General features: G+C 46.4%; 1 long non-coding RNA gene across 1 annotated transcript; it reads right to left on the bottom strand.

Annotated features, from left to right (window-relative positions):
* Positions 1 to 1,897: 1,897 nt before the first annotated feature.
* On the bottom strand, positions 1,898 to 9,717 carry LOC146187894 (uncharacterized). Its single transcript, XR_014707161.1, has 3 exons — positions 8,822 to 9,717; positions 6,812 to 6,961; positions 1,898 to 1,986 (listed from the first exon to the last, which is right to left on the bottom strand). It is a non-coding gene; the product is annotated as an uncharacterized LOC146187894 (long non-coding RNA).
* Positions 9,718 to 20,802: the final 11,085 nt, after the last annotated feature.

The raw sequence follows: 20,802 nt of genomic DNA, 5'->3' as shown, positions 1-20,802 counted from the left end.
GTAGTTAACTGGTGATGTACGCTCTAATACACGATAAGGGCCATTATACTTCGCAGAGAATTTGGAATCAGCCGGAACGCAGAGCCAAACGAGGGTCTTGATAGGAAAGTCAGCAGCGGGCTTGCCGTGATCGCTCTCATGTCGGCGAAGATCGTGAATGTCCGAAGTGAATTAGCGAGCCAGCTGACGGCACTGCTCAGCATTACGGGCCACAGCAGAAAGAGAAGTGTACTCTGAACTGTCGGGGTGGTAAGGAAGTACGGTGTCCAGTAGACAGGAAGGCTCACGACCGTATAGGAGAAAGAATGGGGGAAATCCAGTCGTTACCTGAGACGCTGTGTTATAGGCATAGGTGATGAACGGAAGCACCTGATCCCAATTAGACGCGTCAGAAGAAACGTACATGGCGAGCATGTCACCAAGAGTTCGGTTTGAGGATGGTTTGAGGATAGTAAGCTGTGGTAGTTCGATGTATTGTTTGGCATGCTTCCAGCAGCACGTTGACCACTTCAGATAGGACGACGCGGCCGTGGTCACTGAGAAGTTCACGAGGAGCCAGTTGACATAGAACGGAGCGACGGAGGATAAAGGAGGCAACGTCACGAGCACTAGCCGTAGGCAGGGCTGCAGTCACCGCGTAGCAAGTTAGGTGATCCATGGCGACTATTATCCAGCGGTTGCCTGATGTCGAAGACTGAAGGGGGCCATAGAGGTCGAGGCCGACACGACCCTAAGGGTCGCGCTGGACGAAGAAATGGCTGTAATGAGCCGGCGGAGGGGCGCGGAGACGCCTTCCGCTTCTGACAAGCAGTACAGTAGCGAATATAGCGACGGACAAAGTTCTACATCGCCCGCCAGTAGTACCATTAGCGGAGACGATCGTATGTATTTAACAGGCCAGCATGTGCGCTTTGTGGGACGGCATGGTTATGGGCTCAAATTCTGTGCGAAGATGGCGAGGAATGACCAAGAGCCATTTGCGACCATCCGGGCAATGGCCTTTGCGATACAGCATCCCAAGCAGCACACCAGCATTGGTCCAACAATGGTTCATCACTGGAAAAGAATGGCATCAATATTGGACTGATATTGGCATTTGGGCATTTTACTACATTCTCCATTCTTGGCCCATCTTTCGTTCCAAGATTGGTCCAGTGTTCAACCAAGCTGGAGCCACCAATGTAGGCACAATATTAGATTTTCCATTCATGCACCATGATTCTTGCCAATACTGTCCAGCATTATACCATCATTGTATTACCAATATTTGTTTAATAACAGCTATTCCATTGATGGCCCATTGTCAATGCCAATATCATACCAATGGTTAGCCATTGCAGGTGCACTGGCTACTCCATTCATGCCGCATATTGTCGATACCAATATTAATCCAATGGTTTATGGGTACACCGGCTACTCCATTCATGTGCCATTGATGATGTCAAGATTACACATTTTGTGGCACTGCCTGTGCAGGCCATAAAATGCAGCCTTTTCAATTCTAGCCATATTCGTGACAGCACATCGAACTTGCTGGGACAATAATGGCCTTTCAAATAGGAGTGGCCATATAAATTCAAATTGTTGCTCATGAGCAACCAGTAGATATTCACAAAACAAGGGCATGGCTCACAAAAAGATAATATTTATTGCAATTGTTACTATAGACGGCAGTTGTTACTAGCCAGCGCTGAGGGCACACACAGCAGCAGTTAGCGGGGCAGTGGCAGGGTTGGTCAGGGCAGGGCACGCTCTCGGGAAGTGGAAGGGGCCAGGGAGCTGGAGGGCACACTCATAGGCGTAGTGAGGGGGCTGACCCTGCAATTGCATTCACAGGTGGCATGCCTGGTTCGCCAAGGAAGGTTTCAGCATAACACCTTTTTCTTCCACCCCCCCCCCCCCCCCTGTCACAGGAACCAGGCAGCCACCTGCGAATAAATGCGTGTGCCTCCAAATCGTCCACCCCAACTTTTTCGCAAATGGCACCTGCACAATAACAATGAGGAAACAAAATTTACAACACTATTACGAGGCATATAAAATCGCGCGCATTATTTTAGGAAGATGTAGAAAATTCCAGGATTCATGTACCGAAATTTATGGTCAATGAGAAACACTATACTGATGAGTTCCAGACTAGTTTCAGCTGCCTTGGGTTTATTAGGATGAAAGACGCATATACATTGCATAGCATGTGCCCTGTTGCTTTTTGATCGCCTCCACAGCAATACGGCTGAGACAGCCAGTGTTTCATCCCACACTAGGAATTAGTGCTTGATTATCGGCTGTCTCCGCATATGACTGGCGCGCTAGTTTTTTGCCGCTCCTACGCTTTCTGCGATGTGCAAACAGTTTATACTAATAATCGTTACCAAGAGAATGTTCGGCGACCATTTTCATTTTTTTTAAATGGCTAGATATAATATACACAAGCGATCTAAGCCCACGACTGCTGCACTGGCCGCTGGTGAGCTGATATACGCTTTTGACTGGTTTTGTGGGTAGTTCACTTAAACGGGAGCTCACTTAAACGGGTAGCTCACAGGTGCATCATTTTTACACATATACTGCTTGTCCAAGCAAATTTGATCCAAGGGATAACAAAAACATTTCGGAAACAGGCAAAGGAAACCAGATATATATTGCTGGAAGCTACCTTGAGCGCCACAGAAAAGGTTTTGTTTGGAATCCTTATTGACATTATTTACCTAAATTACTGATTATTGACTTACACGATAAATGGTGTTGCTACTTTGAAGAGTACCGGCACAATCTACGTTTGATTATTTGTGATAAAGAACCCTCACGTCTGCATTTTGAACGCCAGATACAATAGGAAACCACGAAAATACAGAAATCTGATTCCCGGACAATACAATTGAGGACTTGGCTTGGCTCGACAGCCCTGTGTAGCGTTAGACCTACAAGTTGCCTATGGTTTCTTCGTCCGCGCCAGCACATCGTCCAACAAGACTGTATTTGTATTTTACAGCTGAAAAATACTGTTAAACTCATTTATATCCTTACCGCTTTGTAGTCATTATCCGCATTGCAAAGTTCGGCGCGCTCATTGTAACTCGAGCCTTCATGTGCGCCAAAGGGCCGACGCGAAGCAACCATCGCCAGCATATCACCCTTACTCATGCATGGGGCTAGCAATCTTAGCGGCAGGTTGTTTTGTCCGCTCAAAATCATGTTGTGAGCAGCACAGTTGAGGTGCGCGAATGGGCTGGTAACGGTTTCGGTATCTACATAACCCGGAATTATCTACAGCTGGAAAAAAAGGTACACATGAGGTTTCTAACCGCAAATATTGAAACAGGGGTTTCCGAACGTGCTCACCGACTCTGTAAGTCCTATTTATTGTCTAAAGTGAATATTTAGTACTTGAAGCGAATAACCTCACTTCCCCACGTACAAAATAAAAATTTTCTGCGCTGTCCTAAGTGGCTGCCAGCAATGCACCACCGGTTTCCATCGTCTGTTTCTAATGGTTTTTTTATAACCCTTGGCTCAAGCTATGGGGCGCAGCAGGTGTAATGTAGCTTGAATAAAACCTGCAAGAGATCATATATATGGGTAGATTTGTAAGGTTTACAGATTTCACTTACAAATTCTACAGGAATCGCGTCACTGCGGCCTTTCTTTAAAATTGACACGTAATAGCGCTATATTCGTGGCTAAAATAAAGTAATCAACGCATTAATTCAGCTTAGCAAATGCAGCTGTAACAGAAAGTGAGGGCTGGCTACACCTAAGGTGTGCCTAGCTTTCTAATTTTCTTAGATGGCACAACCGTTCGAAATATGGAATATTAAAAAAAGCCCTTGATATTGGCTTTCTCACAGCGTATTATGGGTGCCTTAGATAAGAAACATAATCGAGGTCCCATGGCCATCTTTCGTTTCCAATGAAATTCTTATATGTGGTGGGCAAGTATCTAGGCACAAAAGAATTAACCTTAGTTTTTCAAGATATGCGTAGTTTCCTCGAAAAAAACAACAATTGTATGGTATATCTCTAGAGGTAGAAAACGCTGTTTTTGCCATTTCAAAATGTTGCAAGTTTGGATGCCATGATTTTGTCATCTGCTCTTTTTTACTCACTAAATATATGCAGGTTTTATATTTACAAACACTATTAGAAACCTATTTTGTTTTTGCAGTTGTGTTATTAAATAATCACAAACTTTGCTTCAGGAGCGATATGCTGCAAAAATAATATTCATTTTTAACCTTATGTACTGGCATATGATGCATTAGGTTGGTTGCACTAAATATGTTTTCACTTCCTGACGCATGTTCTTAATTCCAGGCAGTATCTGGAGCTCCAGACCACTAGATGTGTTCTCCACAACGCATCAAAATTGCTCAGAATTCGAAAACAGCAGTAAAGGGCAAATTTGCTGCAATTAAAAAAAGATCATCTTCGATTTTCATTCAAATCCCTCTCAAAAATCTTCAGTACCTCAAAAATATCACGGACTAAAAAGTTTTGCGTTATACTGTTTAAAAATATAACATTAAATATTAAACCGAGTGCTTGTGCTGATAATGGCCAAACTCAGCCTGCATTCTTGCAAGATCCAATAATATCTTGGCACAGAAACTATTTTTATACTTTATCTAGGTTCCATTCTTTATTTCTGAAAAAATTTGAAGCTCTAGATTTGTGTGTGTATCTGCATATTATTTTGAAATTGGACAAAAGTAAGAAAATGGTAAAATAAGGAAAACTGATTAGAATTGAAGAAACGGCCGCAACATCAATTTTTATCAAAATCTGTGGAAACAATGCAAAGTACTTTGTTAATTTGAGTCAGTAAATATATTGAATTCTGCAAAATGTAATATTAGAAATATAAAAATGCTTGTTTTTGTTCTATAGATGTGCTTATATGGCTCCCCCTTATGGGATAGGCATCAAAACTTCAATTTAGTATTTGCTTAATTTAGTTACATTTTACCTTAAGTAAAATTTAAAACATTGTCAGCGCTTAACACCATTTTTCTGCTTCTAGGACAAATACTTAATATAGCTTAAAATGGTATTAATTCACTATTTCTGTCAATTTCATGGCAGAACGCAAGTGAAGGCGGAACTTTTTCTCTGTCCTGCATTCTTTTTTATTGCTAGGTGCAATAGTATTCAATCTAGGTTATTAATATATTAATCCATTTGTCAGCTTTGACCACCACTAACAATACTATATTTTTGAAGATGATTTTTCAATGTGTAATTTTTATAATTACAATCTTAAGCAGATCGCTTTCCAGCATAATACTTTTGGTGGCGTTACAGAGAACACACATAGCAGCTTAGAGCTCCAAATTCTGCCTTAAATTAACAATATGACCTGCGTAATAAACACAGAATGTTTTAGTGCAAACAACGCAACGCGTCACGCCAGTATGTAAGGTTGAACATTAACATTTTTGTAGCGCGTTGTTCTTGAAGCAAAGTTTGCGATTTTTTACTAAATCAACTGCATCAATGAAACACACTTTTAGTACTTCTTATACAAGTAAACGTTACCCAAATGCGGTGAGTAAAAAACAGTGGATGACAAAATTTTACGCAACCAGCCGGCCTCCAAACGTGCAACTTTTAGTGATAGGCGTTTTTTTTTTTTTTTTTTCGAGAATACTACGCCGCATCTGGCAAACCTAAGGGTCATTCCTTTGTGTCGAGACATTAGCCCACGACATATGAAAATTTAATTAAAAAAATGGTCATGGCACCACGATTACTGTTCCTGTCAGAAGACATCCATATTTGTTTTCATTTCGTCTCTTCAAACAGGCTGGTTTAGCCAATGCGGTGAATAAAAATATCATCGCATATATTAAAGATTTTCGCGCTATATGTTATACCTAAAGCTACCTATATTGTCACAACTGTCATACATTATTTGTGGCAGAAACAACATCACAAAAGGGATTCGATTACAAATTGTTCGCTAGTTAAATAGACGTACGAGATGACACACGTATACTTTGTAGAATACAATTTAGGAAAGAGCAGATACAAACTACAGGCGAATAATGCTATGATATGGAGCATATGTATTACTCCGGTTAACAGTAAAAAAATCAACTTTTAACATATTAATATATTCGACAAACTATTGCATGCTCACATAGGAACACAATTAATGAGCTCATCCACGCATCTAATGTCTATGGGCATTAGACGTGTGGATGACTTCGTTTTATTCCAATTCGTGCGTCACTCAAAATAATTGAACGAGAAAAAAGTTAGTCTACACAATTTTCAGTGAGTATACCACAAATTATACTAAGGTGCTTCATATATGTCACATCACCTAGCAAGTGAAATGGGATAACAGAAGTAATCAGACTCTAACCCTGATCAGCATTTCGCTTTTGCGCCATCTTTGTAAGTTTTTAGGCAGGCTTTTCCACTGATTATCCTCTTCTTTATACCCCTGCCACCCACAGGACACAAATCTTCTGGGGGTACCGAACTGTTGGTTTTCGCACCAGTGATACAACTTAATCGATCCATTTATAGGTAGAAAACACTCTCGATGCGCACCTAAAAAAAATGAAAGCATGTATGTGTAGGCGAAATTATTCACCGGCGATTTAATAATATGATTTGAACAACAAAATCAAAGGATCACACTCGAAGTAACAAAAAAGTGGTGGAGAGATAGGAATTGAAGCAATGAAAGGCGGTTGCTTTCTGCAAAAAGCCAATAGCAAGAGGTCCACCGTCTATAAGAATAGGCAATAAAAATAAGGCATATTTAAAGGTGCATGCAACAGTTACAGTGATGCAGTGCTACCTTTTTTTAGGCAGGCTTTTCCGCTGATTTTCTTCTTCTTTATTGCCATTCCAACCACACGACACATATCTTCTGGGGGTTGTCGGTTTTCGCACCAGTGATACAACTCAATCGATCCACTTCTACGTAGAAAACGCTCCCGATGCGCATCTAAAAAAATGAAAGCATGTATGTGCAGGCTAAATCATTCACACATGATAAAACAATATGATTTGAACAATGAAATCAAATGATCACACCCAGAGCAACAAGAAAGTGGTGGAGAGATAGAAATTGAAGCAATGAAAGACGGTTGCTTACTGAACAAAGCCTATAGTAAGAGGTCCTGCGTCTATAAGAATAGGCAATAAATTAAGGCACGTTTATAGGTGCATGCAGCAGTTAAAGTGATGCAGTGTTACCTTTCTGTTTCACTGCAGTGATTGGTATAAATATTACAGCAATTGCTAGGCATCTCAGGTAACCCCATTGAAAACTTCATCCAAAGTACCGAGGAGCAGTGGCGTGTTATTTGCAGCTGTTAACGGAAAGACATGCGCATTTCCTCCTTTTTGTATAGTTGAATAAAAGCGACTGAACAGTGAGTGTTGTAAGAGGTGCAGCGTCCCTAGGAATGGGGAACAAAATTAAGTTTTAGTAAACAGAGGTACAAAAAGAAGCAAATATGCCTGCAATAATAGCATGATGGCCTACCTTTTGATCAACAGCTGTAAACAACCCGTCACTGACAGTCGGTTCTTTAGATAGGCTTATCAATGCCAGAGCTTAAAGCTAAGAGCAATATGAGTAATGTTTATTGCGGCCACGGCCGTAAACAATTCTAGCGGAACACTCCATTACTGTAACTATTCAACCGTCCATTTATACATATCGTTCATTAAAGAACCATGCACATCATATTAAGTTGCTCTTTTCTACTCCCAAATGATTTCCTATAGAATTAGAATACGTGGACCGCTGCTTCGGTTTCAACATTCTTGCACGATGGCTATGGCGTGCACTTCATGCATACGGTACGGCACGTGAGGTACAAAGAGCTGTAATTGCCGAACACGCGGACCTGACGTCCTGTCGCATTTCGCCTGAAAGTGCGCGCCGTCATCGAGCGCTTCGCGAGCAATATTTCGGACGATATGGTTGCCTCATACCGGCCGTCAATGTTTTGTACATTGTGTCCCGCGTGCACGTTGTTTACTTTGTAGTGACAGGGACGCAGTGCACACACGGCTGATGTGCCTTTTTGCTTGTATTGTTATTTTCCCCCGCCCTCGAAGCGCGTCTGCGAAATCGCTCTCCTATTGTCGTCGCTTTCTGATAACGCCCTCACCTGAAGGCACGTGCTCAGAAGGGGGGCGTCGATTAAGAAAATTTTGAAAAGGGGCTCACTTGCGCTGTTCACGGCTTTCAATTCCTCAATATGATATTAACCATTATAAAAGTGGAGGTTCATTATGACTTAATTATAGCCTAGTCATTAAGCGGCATCACGCACATGTCTGCCCCACTGTAAAATTCGCTTGCACAGACGGCACGAACAGTTTTCAAAACTTCGTCTGTACATCTGAAAACAAAAAACTGCCCTTAACTCTTAACAAAATCCAAAAACTCTGTGAACATGGCTTCCTGCGCGCAGAAGAGAGGCTGTCCAAAATATATGTACAAAGCCGGGCGCATAGTATCTGGTTACTAATTGATTGCGGCGCGCTGCACAGTCAAAAAACTGCTCAAATGGCTGCCTGCAGTGTTCTGTCACGTGTTAGTGGCATACACACCTGTTACGCACGGCTCCTCTATTTTCGGCGCAAATGCTATTCATATCGCAGCCAGCAAATAAGTCCACGCACTTATTGCTTGCATGTAACCCGGACGAAAATTCGCTTAGTTCTTGAAGTCATGCTTCGCGCAGTTGTTTCGAGGAGAATTAGGAAAGAGAACATTTGGGACTGGTAGGAGATTATATAGAACCAATTATGAAGCAATGGCATGCTGCAAAGATATAATTGTACTCACGGTCTAAGATGACGGCGTTCACTGAGTCTGATAATGCCGATGGTATCCCGCCGTTGCTGTAATCCGTACTCCGGCGACATTTCACAGCTCAGCTATTCACTGATATGTAGCAAGCACCAACCGGAGCACATGGACATGTATAGGCGCAAGAGAAAATTATGCACAGCACAATGAAAAAGAAAATTAATGAGGGAAGAAATTAAAGAAAGGTTTAAGAAGCTGTCACAAGTCTTGTAGCGTCTCCAACAAGCTCTGAAATGAACGCTTCGGGAGGAGGCCGCACAGCAGCGCAGCTGGGGATGCTGTCTGTTGTGTCTTGCACGTAGACGCGTAGGCGAGGGGGAACAACGACCCGCTCAACCAGCGCGTGATTCCCGCCGCGGTGTTGTGTTCGCAAGGGCTGCGCGTGGGAACGAAGGACCAACGACCCTCTCAACATTCCATTCGTCCTTTACCCAGCCCTCTTCTGCTTGCACCGGCCAGCCGTGACTTCGGACCGTGCCGATGAGCGGCCGCCAGCGCGCACCGCTCGAGTCGAGTTCTAATAAATAGTTTTGTTTTGTGTGTTCGCAAACGCATTGTTTCTTCAAGCCAACCACGGACAAACATTTTATAAAAAAATAGAAAGCCTCCCCGTCTACCATCCACATTCTTGCGTAAATCCATACAGCTGGTGCATCGACAAATGCGCGCGTCCCCTCCCTTTCGCCACCTATGATCGAACAAAGGATGGTCGTTCGACCTTTTATATTTACTTCAAAATATTATATACTGTTGCGTGATGACTGATTAATAATGTCAAAGAGGTGGAGTTCCGAGCTTCTCTTCTATTCTGGCCAACTTTGGTTATAGATTATACAAATTATGCTCAAGTTAGCTAGCTGAAAATTATCCGACTAAATATATACATGTTTTTATTTGTATTCAGTTAATGCTCGATTTTCGGGTATGAGTAGATGTTTTTATAAAAATTCTAAACATCGGCCCAGGAAACGAAAATTTTCCTAATTTGCAGGCCTTTATTTCAGAAAAGGTTCATGGTAGAGCAGCAATAATTCCACAATATGTTCTCAGCATAATTATCCGCAAACAGCTAAAGCTCATATTTTTATGACATTTGGATACAGAGATACGATCGCGCTAATTTACAGAAAACAGCGAACATTGAAAATTTTTAGGAAAACAAACACAGTTTTCACATTGTTTAAACTTTTTCCACCTATTCTACACTACCTCAGCTTTCAAAACCATTAAAACACCTTGCATAATTTTGTTGCGCAAGTAATTATGGCCACATCGATAAAGCCTTTGTCCAATTATAGCGCATCGCGCTGTTCTGAACATTCTACGGAATTTGTGAATTGTTCAAGGTTTTTAAATTTTGGCATATAATTTTGTAACAGGGAGAAATATATTTACAAAAGAGGATTAAAGATATTTACATTGAGGAACAGCCAAGGAGCCAGGCTACGAGGGCCGCCCATTCGACGCACTTCTTTTTCTTAATCTTCCACAAACGAGCGCGCCACTTCGTCCTCATCATTCTCCAGCTGTAACAATATTTCTTCGCTCATGTTTTGTCTCGACTTCGCAAATCGACGGTGACAGACACAGCAATGAATGATTCAGAATCAATTTTGTGCGCGTCGAGGTCCTGAAGCGCTGTGGCATCAGGCAATACACAGACGTTTTTCGCAATCACCTTCACCTTAACGCGGATTGCACAAAAAGACGATAACGTTCAATGAGCAAGCAATGTATTATTCCAAATCATTTTAGTAGAATGAAAGAATTGGAAAGGGCATGGAAAACTGCCTCATTAAAACAGTGTTTGTAGGCTGCATTCGTTTTTTCGAATGACTCGACAGCGCACATTATTTTCATTCCTGTACAGTTTTTTTTTATTCCTTTGCCACCGCCTAGCGCGGTTGGAATGGTCAAACTCTAAACTAATAGGCGGAAAAAACTATTTTTTTTTATTGGCGATATATATGTTGTGCGCCATATAAATGTACCGGGGCCTTCATGTTCGCAGTCTGCACGAAAAACTGTCATTTTTTTTTACCACCGTGTGAATGCCCAAAACTAAAATGGTAACCTCGCGAGTCTTCCGGCTTTTCATTTTCCAGTGATAGCGTCTAGAAAGTACACACATCGTATTCGGTCCTTTCTCCAGGTAAACAGACGATGCTGCGCGTAGTTCCTTATGGATAATACAAAAGCACTAGAACAAAAACATCGCTGAGAAAATGGTCATTTGTTCCCTCAACTTGAGGCAACGTTTTCCTTCTCGGCAATGAAAAAGCTACCTTCTAATCACTAATTTAATGTCACATGAACATGCTATGGCGACACGATTTCGTTTTTATGCGCGTTCTCACTGACAACTGGATTTGTACTATAGGTTACGTATAGATGCAGGGATGTAATCGGCGTCCAATACAGGCATATTGGGTCGTGAGTGCTAGCCGGTCTGGGGTATACATATGTGGTCGCACGGTCGTGCTGTCATTAGATATAATTGTGCGACAAACGTATGCGCCTGCGACGAAATCTGCATGCATGCCAATAGGCTAAAACCATAAACACATATAGCTGACCCCCAAAGGTGCGCCGCATATGACGAATCCAGACAGTTGCAGCGGTACGTGCTTGAATGCGTTATAGTAATTGTCGTCCCGTACGTGGTACTTGGTGAGGTCCGAACGATCGGCTGAAATGTTGTCGGAATTAAATGCCGCGGTTTGGCGTCCAGCGCACGTGTATTCAACCATAAAAATGGAGAATTTGTTTTGATTGAATGGTCAACGGAAAATATTCACTTCGGCAGCCCATTAAAGCTGCGTTTTTAGGATGGCAATGACATTTGCGAGATCAGGGGAAAAAGTGGTCCATCGTGGGCAGTTTTCATACAGGGATAGCTAATACTGGAAAAACACAAGACAAATTGCAATGGTCCATTACAGCCAGTTTAAAACAACGGAACGGTCAACGTCGGAAGAACACAGGACACCTTGGCCCATTGTAGCCAGTTTTAAAAACTGAACGGGCAACGCCGGAAGAACACTGGACAACATGGTCCATTGTAGACAGTTTTAAAAAAGGAACGGCCAACGACGGCGGAACACAGGACAACTTGGTCCATTGTAGCCATCTTTAAAAAACTGAACATCCAATACTGGAAGAACAGAGGATAACATTGTCCATTGTAGCCATGTTTAAAAACCGGAACATCCAATGCCGGAAGAACACAGGACAACTTGGTCCATTGTAGCCAGTTTTAAAAAACGGAAAACCCAATGACGAAGGAAGGCAGGACAGCTTGGCCCATTATAGCCAGTTTTAAAACCCGTGCGACCATTATTGGAGGAACAACGGCAATCTCGGTCCAACATAGACATTCTGTATGTACGGCAGTGCCAATATCGGGAACTCACTGTACATCCTGGCCCGAGCTAGCCAGTGTTGGCTACTGGCAGCGCCAACACTGGGAGAGCACTGGCTAGAATGGGCCATTGTTGGACATTGTGTTGACTGGCATGTCCTATGTTGGGAGCATGCTGGTTAGGCTGGCCCAATGTAGGGCCACTGCTTGCCGTCGTACTTACAACATTGGCCCAATGCTTTGTGCTGCCTGGGATACCACCCCGGATCGTAAAACGGCAAGGTTGACGACGAAGGGCTCGCGGGAATGAAGGCGTTGGGGACGCGGTGATGGCATCTAGAAGCGAAGGTAGCCAGAGATCCCGTCGTTGTTCAAAAGGCAGGTCGTCGGAAGTGAGGGCAGCAACGGAGGGTTCGGATATCGAGTGCGAGGGTGCAGGAGAAGGCAGCGGCGAGCGCGACAAGGGGTTAGCGTCGGAGTGTTTGCGTCCCGATTGATATATCACGTCAAAGTCAAAGTCTTGAAGGCGATGAGCAGAGCGGCCGAGGCGCCCAGAAGGGTCTTTCAGGGAAGCCGACCAGCAGAGGGCATGGTGGTCGGTGATGATGTTGAAGTGGCGGCCATATAAGTAGGAGCGAAACGTCTTTAAGGCCCACACGATTACAAGACACTACTTTTCTGTGACCGTGTAGTTAGATTCATCTTTCGTTAGTGCTCGGCTAGCGTAAGCAGCAACCACATATTCGGAAAAGCCTCGTTGCGTTGAGCGAGGACAGCACCGTGGCCGATGCCGCTGGCGTCAGTGTGCACATGTGTAGGAGCGGATGAGTCGTAATGGCGGAGAATTGGCGCTGAAGTTAATAGACGTCGGAGCGTAGTGAAAACATTGTCGCAGAGTGGGGTCCATGTAGACAAGTCGGAGGGTCCATTCAGCAGTTTTGTAAGCGGTGCAATGATGGTAGCGAAATTGCGGACAAAACGGCGAAAATATGAGCATAGGCCGACGAAGCTGCGCAACTCTTTAACAGACGTCGGTTTCGGGAATTCAGTGACCGCACGTAGTTTGTCCGGATCGGGCAGGACGCCATCTTTGGACACGACATGACCCTGTATTGTCAGCTTGCGGGCGCCAAAACGATATTTCTTCAGGGTAAGATGGAGACCGGCGCCAGTGAGACAGCTCAGGATTTGGTGCAAGCGCACGAGGTGCGTCGGAAAATCGGGAGAGAAAACGACGATGTCATCGAAATAACAAAGACAAATGTTCCACTTGAGGCCGCGTAATATGTTGTCCATCATTCACTCAAACGTAGCAAGAACTTTGCAAAGACCAAACGGCATCACAGTCAGCTCATATGATCCATCAGGGGTAACAAAGGCTGCCTTGAGTAGGTCAGACTCAGCCATAGAGACTTGCCAACAGCCAGAACGCAGGTCCAGGGACTAAACGAACTCGGCTCCTTGTAAAGAATCGATGGCTTCGTCAATGCGGGGTAGTGGGTATACGTCTTTACGAGTAATTGTGTTAAGACGGCGGTAGCTAATGCAAAATCTTATGGAGCCATCCTTCTTTTTCACAAGTACCACAGGAGACGACCACGGACTAGATGAAGGCTGAATTACACCACGTTGTAGCATGTCGTCGACTTGGTCAGCTATAACACGGCGCTCCGTAGGCGAAACACGGTAAAGGCGCTGGCGAAGAGGGGCATGACTGCCGGTGTCGATGTGGTGAACAACCTCGGTCGCACGACCCAAGGAAGTTGTCTGATCGTCAAACGAAGAACGGAGCTCGTTGAGGAGAGCAAACAGTTGCTCATGGTGAGTCAGGCCGAGGTCACTGACCACAGACGATTGAAAAAGGTCCCAACTTGGTATATCGGAAGACTCAGTAATCCGCGTCAGAGAGGCTGCGTGGGCACTCTGTGGTAAATACCCATCAACCTCAAACGGCGGGATGAGATCAGCAACTTCCATATGACCAAGGCATTCTCCATGAAGTAGCGGGACCACAGCGGTGGAGACATTCGCAACAATGGCAGCGGCACCGCAGTTAACATCGATGATAGCAAAGGGAAGAAGAAGGTGGCGGCCAGAGGCGAACGTAAGAGAAGGCGCAAAAAGAACAGTTGCGATGAAAGGAAAGGGTACACACACGGGAACGATCACAGCACAGTTGGGCGGAATGTCGGTGCCGTTGGCGACAACAAGTTTGGCGCAAGAAAAAGACGGCGAATGGTCTGGAACCGCATGACAGAGCGCAGAGAAGGCGACGTGGGCGCTGGCGCAGTCAATAACAGCATTGTGGCGGGAAAGGAAATCCCAGCCAAGAATTATGTCATGCGAGCATGACGCAAGCACTAAAAACTCGACGACGTATAAGACGTCCGCGATAACTACACGCGCTGTGCAAGCAGCAGGCGGACGAACGGGATCGGCGCTGGCGGTGCTAGGAGAAAATTAGTGATTTGAGCGGCAAAAACTTTCGCTAATGACTGACAGAGTGGCCCCGGTATCGACGAGTGCAAGGGCACGAACACCGTCGACAAAAACTTCGAGAGCGTTCGGCGGAGACAGACGAGGACTTGTGGTAGGCGAAATGTGTGCAGTTCGTGCCCCAGGAACTGCGGCTGCTAGTTTTCCGAGTCCTGCGTCACGCTGCGACGCCGAAATGGGGACAAGGACCGACGGCGAGGGGACGGCGAGCGGTGCAATGGCATGTTCTTGCGGCCCGATGAGCTGTACAGCTGCCCTGGAGCTGGATCCGAAGGTGGGCGCAAGGCGTCGAAAGGATAATTCCCATCAGCCATAGTGCGTGCAGGGGCAGAACGCAGAGTACGACGGCACATGCGGGCGACGTGGCCCGGAATACCGTAGGCATAGCAGATAGGCCGGTTGTCATTCGAGCGCCAAGGATTGCAGGGAGGCGTCGTTGATAGGTCCCGCGGAGCGGCAGTCGGTGGCGCCATAGTCGGCATGCACCTACGCAAAGGCCACTGGCGGCGGAGGGCTGACGGTATGGGAGGCATTTGTACTGGTACAGGTAGAGGCGGCACGACAACAGGGGTGTTGTAACTCAATGGTGCAGCAAGAGGTGTGGGCTACAGTGGAACAGGGTCGACATGAGGTGTGACAGGCGCTGGCTGGCCAAAACTGCGATGTGCATCAGTAACCTCCAGCGTAATGGTGTGTCGGATCGCAGGGGTAAGTAGCTGGGCTGTAGACAACGGGCGTGGGCCAGACAAAAGCCCAAGCTGTCGGGAGACCTCATCTCGAACAAAATCTTTGATGTGAGCCAAAAGGTCGCTGCTCACAGTCAGGCGAGAGATGGACGCAGCAGGTGCGGGAGAGCGACGAGTGTAAAGGCGTTGCTTGAGCATTTCATCGAAACTTTGGCAAAGGTTGTATACTGACGCCACCGTTGTTGGCCTCTTTGCCCACAGCATGTGAAATGCATCGACATCAATGCCCTTTATTATGAACTTTATCTTGGCAGCCTCATCCGTAGATGGGCCAACACGCTCACATAAATCCACGACGTCTTCAATGTAGCTCGTGAATGTTTCCCTTTTATGCTGAACTCATACCCGCAAGGCTTCTTCAGCGCGTAGTTTCCGCAGTGTGGGTCGACCGAAAACGTCCATGAACTTTTCCTTGAAGCTAGCCCAAATTGGCATGTCGGCCTCAAGATTTCGATACCATAAGTTAGCAACGTCACTCAGGTAGAAGATTATGTTGTTGACCTTCATGCGGTCATCCCAGTTGTTATGACGACTCACCCGCTCGTACGAGGCCAACCAATCTTCAACGTCCTGGTGGCTCTGCCCGCTGAAAACTGCGTGGTCTCGCTGCCGAATGGTACTTGAGCATGAGATGGACTGCGAAGGGGCTGCCACTGGCTGTTGGCCTACCTCGTTTGTCGCCATAGGTGTCGTACGGCTGCGGACCTCCACGCTGATCGTGTAAGGCTCGTACCCCGGCACGTTCCACCAAATGAAGAGGGGTTTATTGTGGCTATTCGGAGGACTGGAGACGGCGACCGGTGACACAAGACGATCGTAGAGCGAAGCACAATATTGCCACGTGCCTAGCGCCGCGCGACAGCCGTGCTTGGTGCCGACGACGACGAAGCGGTTGTTGGCACGAGCGGCGCGCTGGTGCTGGAGTCTGTGATCGGAACTACAAGCCTACCTTATTCTCGGGTCTTCGGCTACGTGTACCTTCACGGCTCCCTGTAACTTGAGTCGTGACAATATCTTCCGAACAAGACGGTCCGAGCTCTCAGTGCGCGCGCCAGCTGATCGGCGCCTTCATCGTCGTTAGCGGCAGCGCTGTATCATCTTCTTCCTTACACTATGTTTATTAAGGACACTGTGCAGACAACGACAGTGTTGTGAGAGTGTTCTATGAAAACAATTTTGGTGTGTTGTGTCACTGGTGTGCTTCGAACGCGTTCAAGACAAGTGAGGTGTTCTAGGTGCTGGATCCAGACTGCCTAGAGAAGATATTGGGTTCGCTGGAACTCGTAATGGCAGCGAAACTGTAAGCAGTTTTCAAGGGAAAACTCTTGTGAGAAGGGTGCCCTTGTGACAGGTAAGCGGCCAAATGCAGAGGCTTTTGGCGAAAGCAAAGAAAACGACGACGGCGAAAGGATTACGTGGACCAAAGGAGGATTAAGAAGGTGAAGACGAAGTTGTCGGTGACATGGCGTGCGCTGATTGACGAACAGAAGACAATGAAGACGACGTTAAGGATGACGTGTATCAACGTGGAGGTTATAAAAAGGCGCGATATGGAGAGGAAAGGGGGGGGGGAGCCAGAGAAGCGGAGGCTCCGGGGTGGGAGGGACGCCTTGGCTGTGAGTGCGCAACGCCGGCTGCTGTACCGGTGTCTTCATGTTCTACGGCACTGCACCGTAGACTCCCTGCTGTTCTCAAACCGGTTACGAGGATTGAGCGAGTACTCAGCCACCTGCTACGTCCAGGGGGCACCTCCAAAGCTCGTACCACCGTCCACCTGCATCGCCCAGGTGGTTCACCTCAACGCCGCCGCGAACGACAACGTTACTTCAGCCCACGCTTCAACGGGAGGTCGTTCGTTGCGGTAAACAAGACCAGCTCATTGCAAGCCGAACGCCACCTCGACGTCGACGCCATTGCCTGGACCCACGAAACGCATCGCCAGCTTCGAAATGTAAGCTCGAAAGTGGAATGCTGTCTCTTAGTGTGAAGCATCGCGTCTATCATTAGTCTTTGTAGGTTGTGTTAGTTTTTGTTAACTTTGTTTGCGTGTCAGTGCGTCTCTGTGCGTGTGTGTAATAAATGTGCGTCCGTGTGGGTAGGGCTAGGGCGTCCGTGGGGGTAGGGTTCATGCTTTCAGCCTGAGCGTTGTCTGGAGATCTGTGACAGCCACCACAGTCTATCCTCTGCATTTATTGCGCATTCCAATCAACTTTTACACAGCTTAGATAAAAGTGTAAGTAAGAGGCGTGCAGAGGAGAGCGCAACACCACACATTTTATCCATCATGCCCTTGGGAAATGTCCGCTTACCCCTTTTTTTCCTCCATACCTCAACCCCTCTTTTGCTTGGATGTTGGAACAGCGCTAAGCCACTGCCGCTAAGACTTGAGTCTATGTCAGTTTTGTTGAAGGTAAAATATTTTTTCCAATTAGCTAATCGCAGATAAGACCATTTGGGTTTCACATTATGTGTGGATTTGTGATCTTATGATCTTACTGGGCACCTGGAACAGCTACGCTTCCGTGTGTGATCCAACTTTAGTTCTTACACCCTCGTGACGTTTATTGTTCTTTGGGAACGGTCAATATTTGAACACGTTTGAGAGTCCGAAACATGGTTTGCCACGAAGCTGCGGCACCGGTATCTTTTTCGCAGGAACAACAGGAATATCAGGGGCTCAGTTTTCTTCTTTTCAGTGTTCTTTTTTTCTCAGTAACAAGAAAGTATGTCCAAACGTTTCACAAAACTAGCAACAGAGGTTGAGCTGTTCGGTATTTATTTATTCAAATAATTGTCAGCATTTTTTGTTGTTTGCTTCACAACTGAAATTTCCTTTTCCGGTGAACATTGTTAGTGCGAATTGAATAACTCCAAGCATCACGCCATAGGAAACCTCCTACCACTGGTATGTCCGCTTTCTCGCTGAAAAGACATTCCAATCTAGGAATATCTCGGGGGAAGCCAGAATTATCTACCATTACAGCCCATCGCTCGCGTACAGACTGCAAAACACTCTTGTGCTATTGAACTGCACGTGTCGTCTCTGTCAGCTTCTAAACACAACGCAAACATATACGCGGACAAGGCCAAACACTTGCTTCGCACGTATACAAGTTTTCAGTACGTTAAAACATGAATGTTTTTTTCACTAATGAATTGCTGTTTTTGGAAAATTTAATATCTCAGTACTGCCGAATCCTAACCCACATAGGCTCTGGATAGGCGTTTATATAGGACAGAAAAAGTATATAAAGTGAAGAGGGGTTTATTGGGGGTTATTCGAAAGACTGCAGACGGCGACCGATGACACAAGACCATCGTAGAGCGAAGCACAATCCCGTCCGAACAAGACAGTCGGAGCTCTCAGTGCGCGCGCCAGCTGATCGGCGTCTTCATCGTCGTTAGTGTCGGCGCTGTGCCATCTTCTTCTTTACAATTGTCCCGGCGGAAAGAGGGAGCCATCCTGGCGACTTAAGGCGAGGGTATGACAAGGGGATCGTAGTATGGCTTAATTCGACTGACGTGAACAACTTCTCGGCCGCGGCGACGGTGGTCCGAAGAAGGCGTTGCCGGCTCCACGACGTAGTTAACTGGTGATGTATGCTCTAATACACGATAAGGGCCATTATACTTCGCAGAGAATTTGGAATCAGCCGGAACGCAGAGCCAAACGAGGGTCTTGATAGGAAAGTCAGCAGCGGGCTTGCCGTGATCGCTCTCATGTCGGCGAAGATCATGAATGTCCGAAGTGAATTAGCGAGCCAGCTGACGGCACTGCTCAGCATTACGGGCCACAGCAGAAAGAGAAGTGTACTCTGAACTGTCGGGGTGGTAAGGAAGTATGGTGTCCAGTAGACAGGAAGGCTCACGACCGTATAGGAGAAAGAATGGGGAAAATCCAGTCGTTACCTGAGACGCTGTGTTATAGGCATAGGTGACGTACGGAAGCACCTGATCCCAATTAGACGCGTCAAAAGAAATGTACATCGCCAGCATGTCACCAAGAGTTCGGTTAAACCTTTCTGTGAGGCCATTGGTTTGAGGATGGTAAGCTGTGGTGGTTTGATGTATTATTTTGCAAGCTTCCAACAGCTCGTGGACCACTTGTGATAGGAAGACGCGGCCGCGGTCACTGAGAAGTTCACGAGGAGCCCCGTGACGTAGAACGAAGTGACGTATGACAAAGGAGGCGACGTCACGAGCACTAGCCGTAGGCTGGGCTGCAGTCTCCGCGTAGCGAATGAGGTGATCCACGGCGACTATAATCCAGCGGTTGTCTGATGTCGAAGATGGAAGAGGGCCATACAGGTCGATTCCGGCACAATCGAAGGGTCGCGCTGGACTGGACAAGGCAATGGCTGTAATGGGCCGGCGGAGGGGCGCGGAGTAGACTTCCGCTGCTGACAAGCAGTACAGGAGCGAATATAGCGGCGGACAAAGTTATACATCCCCCGCCAGTAGTACCGCTGCCGGAGACGCTCGTATTTCGTCAACAAGCCAGCATGTGCGCTTTGCGGGTCGGCATGGTGATGGGCAAAAATTTCTGTGCGAAGATGGCGAGGAATGACCAAGAGCCATTTGCGACCACCCGGGTGATAGCTTTTGCGATACAGCAGACCACCCCGGATCATAAAATGGGAAGCTTGGCGACGAAGGGCTCGTGGGAATGAAGATGTTGAGGACGCGGTGAGGACGTCTAGGAGTGAAGATATCCAGGGATCCCGGCGTTGTTCAAAAGGAAGATCGTCGGAAGTAAGGGCTGCAACGGAGGGTTCGAATATCGAGTCCAAGGGTGCCGGAGAAGGCAGCGGCGAGCGCGACAAGGCATCAGCGTCGGAGCGTTTGCATCCCGATCGATATATCACGTCAAAGTCAAAATCTTGAAGGCGAAGAGCCCAGCGGCCGAGGCGTCCTGAAGAGTCTTTCAGAGACGCCAACCAGCAGAGGACATGGTGGTCGGTGATAACGTTGAAGCGGCGGCCATATAAGTAGGGGCGAAACTTTGTTAAGGCCCACACGATTGCAAGACACTCCTTTTCCGTGACGGTGTAGTTAGATTCAGCTTTCGTTAGCGTTCGCCTAGCGTAAGCAACTACATATTCAGAAAAGCCGGGTTTGTGTTGAGCGAGGACAGCACCGAGACCGATGCCGCTGGCGTCAGTGTGCACCTCTGTAGGAGCGGATGGGTCGTAATGGCGGAGAATGGGCGGCGAAGTTAGTAGACGTCGGAGTGTAGTGAAAGCATCATCGCAGAGTGGGGTCCATGTAGACAAGTCGGTGGGACCATTTAGCAACCTTGTAAGCGGTGCAATGATGGTAGCGAAATTGCGGACAAAACGGCGAAAATATGAGCA

The sequence above is a fragment of the Amblyomma maculatum genome, chromosome 5 (assembly GCF_055883805.1).
Source record: "Amblyomma maculatum isolate TAMU_Amacu chromosome 5, ASM5588380v1, whole genome shotgun sequence".
NCBI lineage: Eukaryota > Metazoa > Arthropoda > Arachnida > Ixodida > Ixodidae > Amblyomma > Amblyomma maculatum.
Note: the sequence above shows the minus strand (reverse complement) of the source record. Positions and strands in the feature narration are given on the sequence as shown.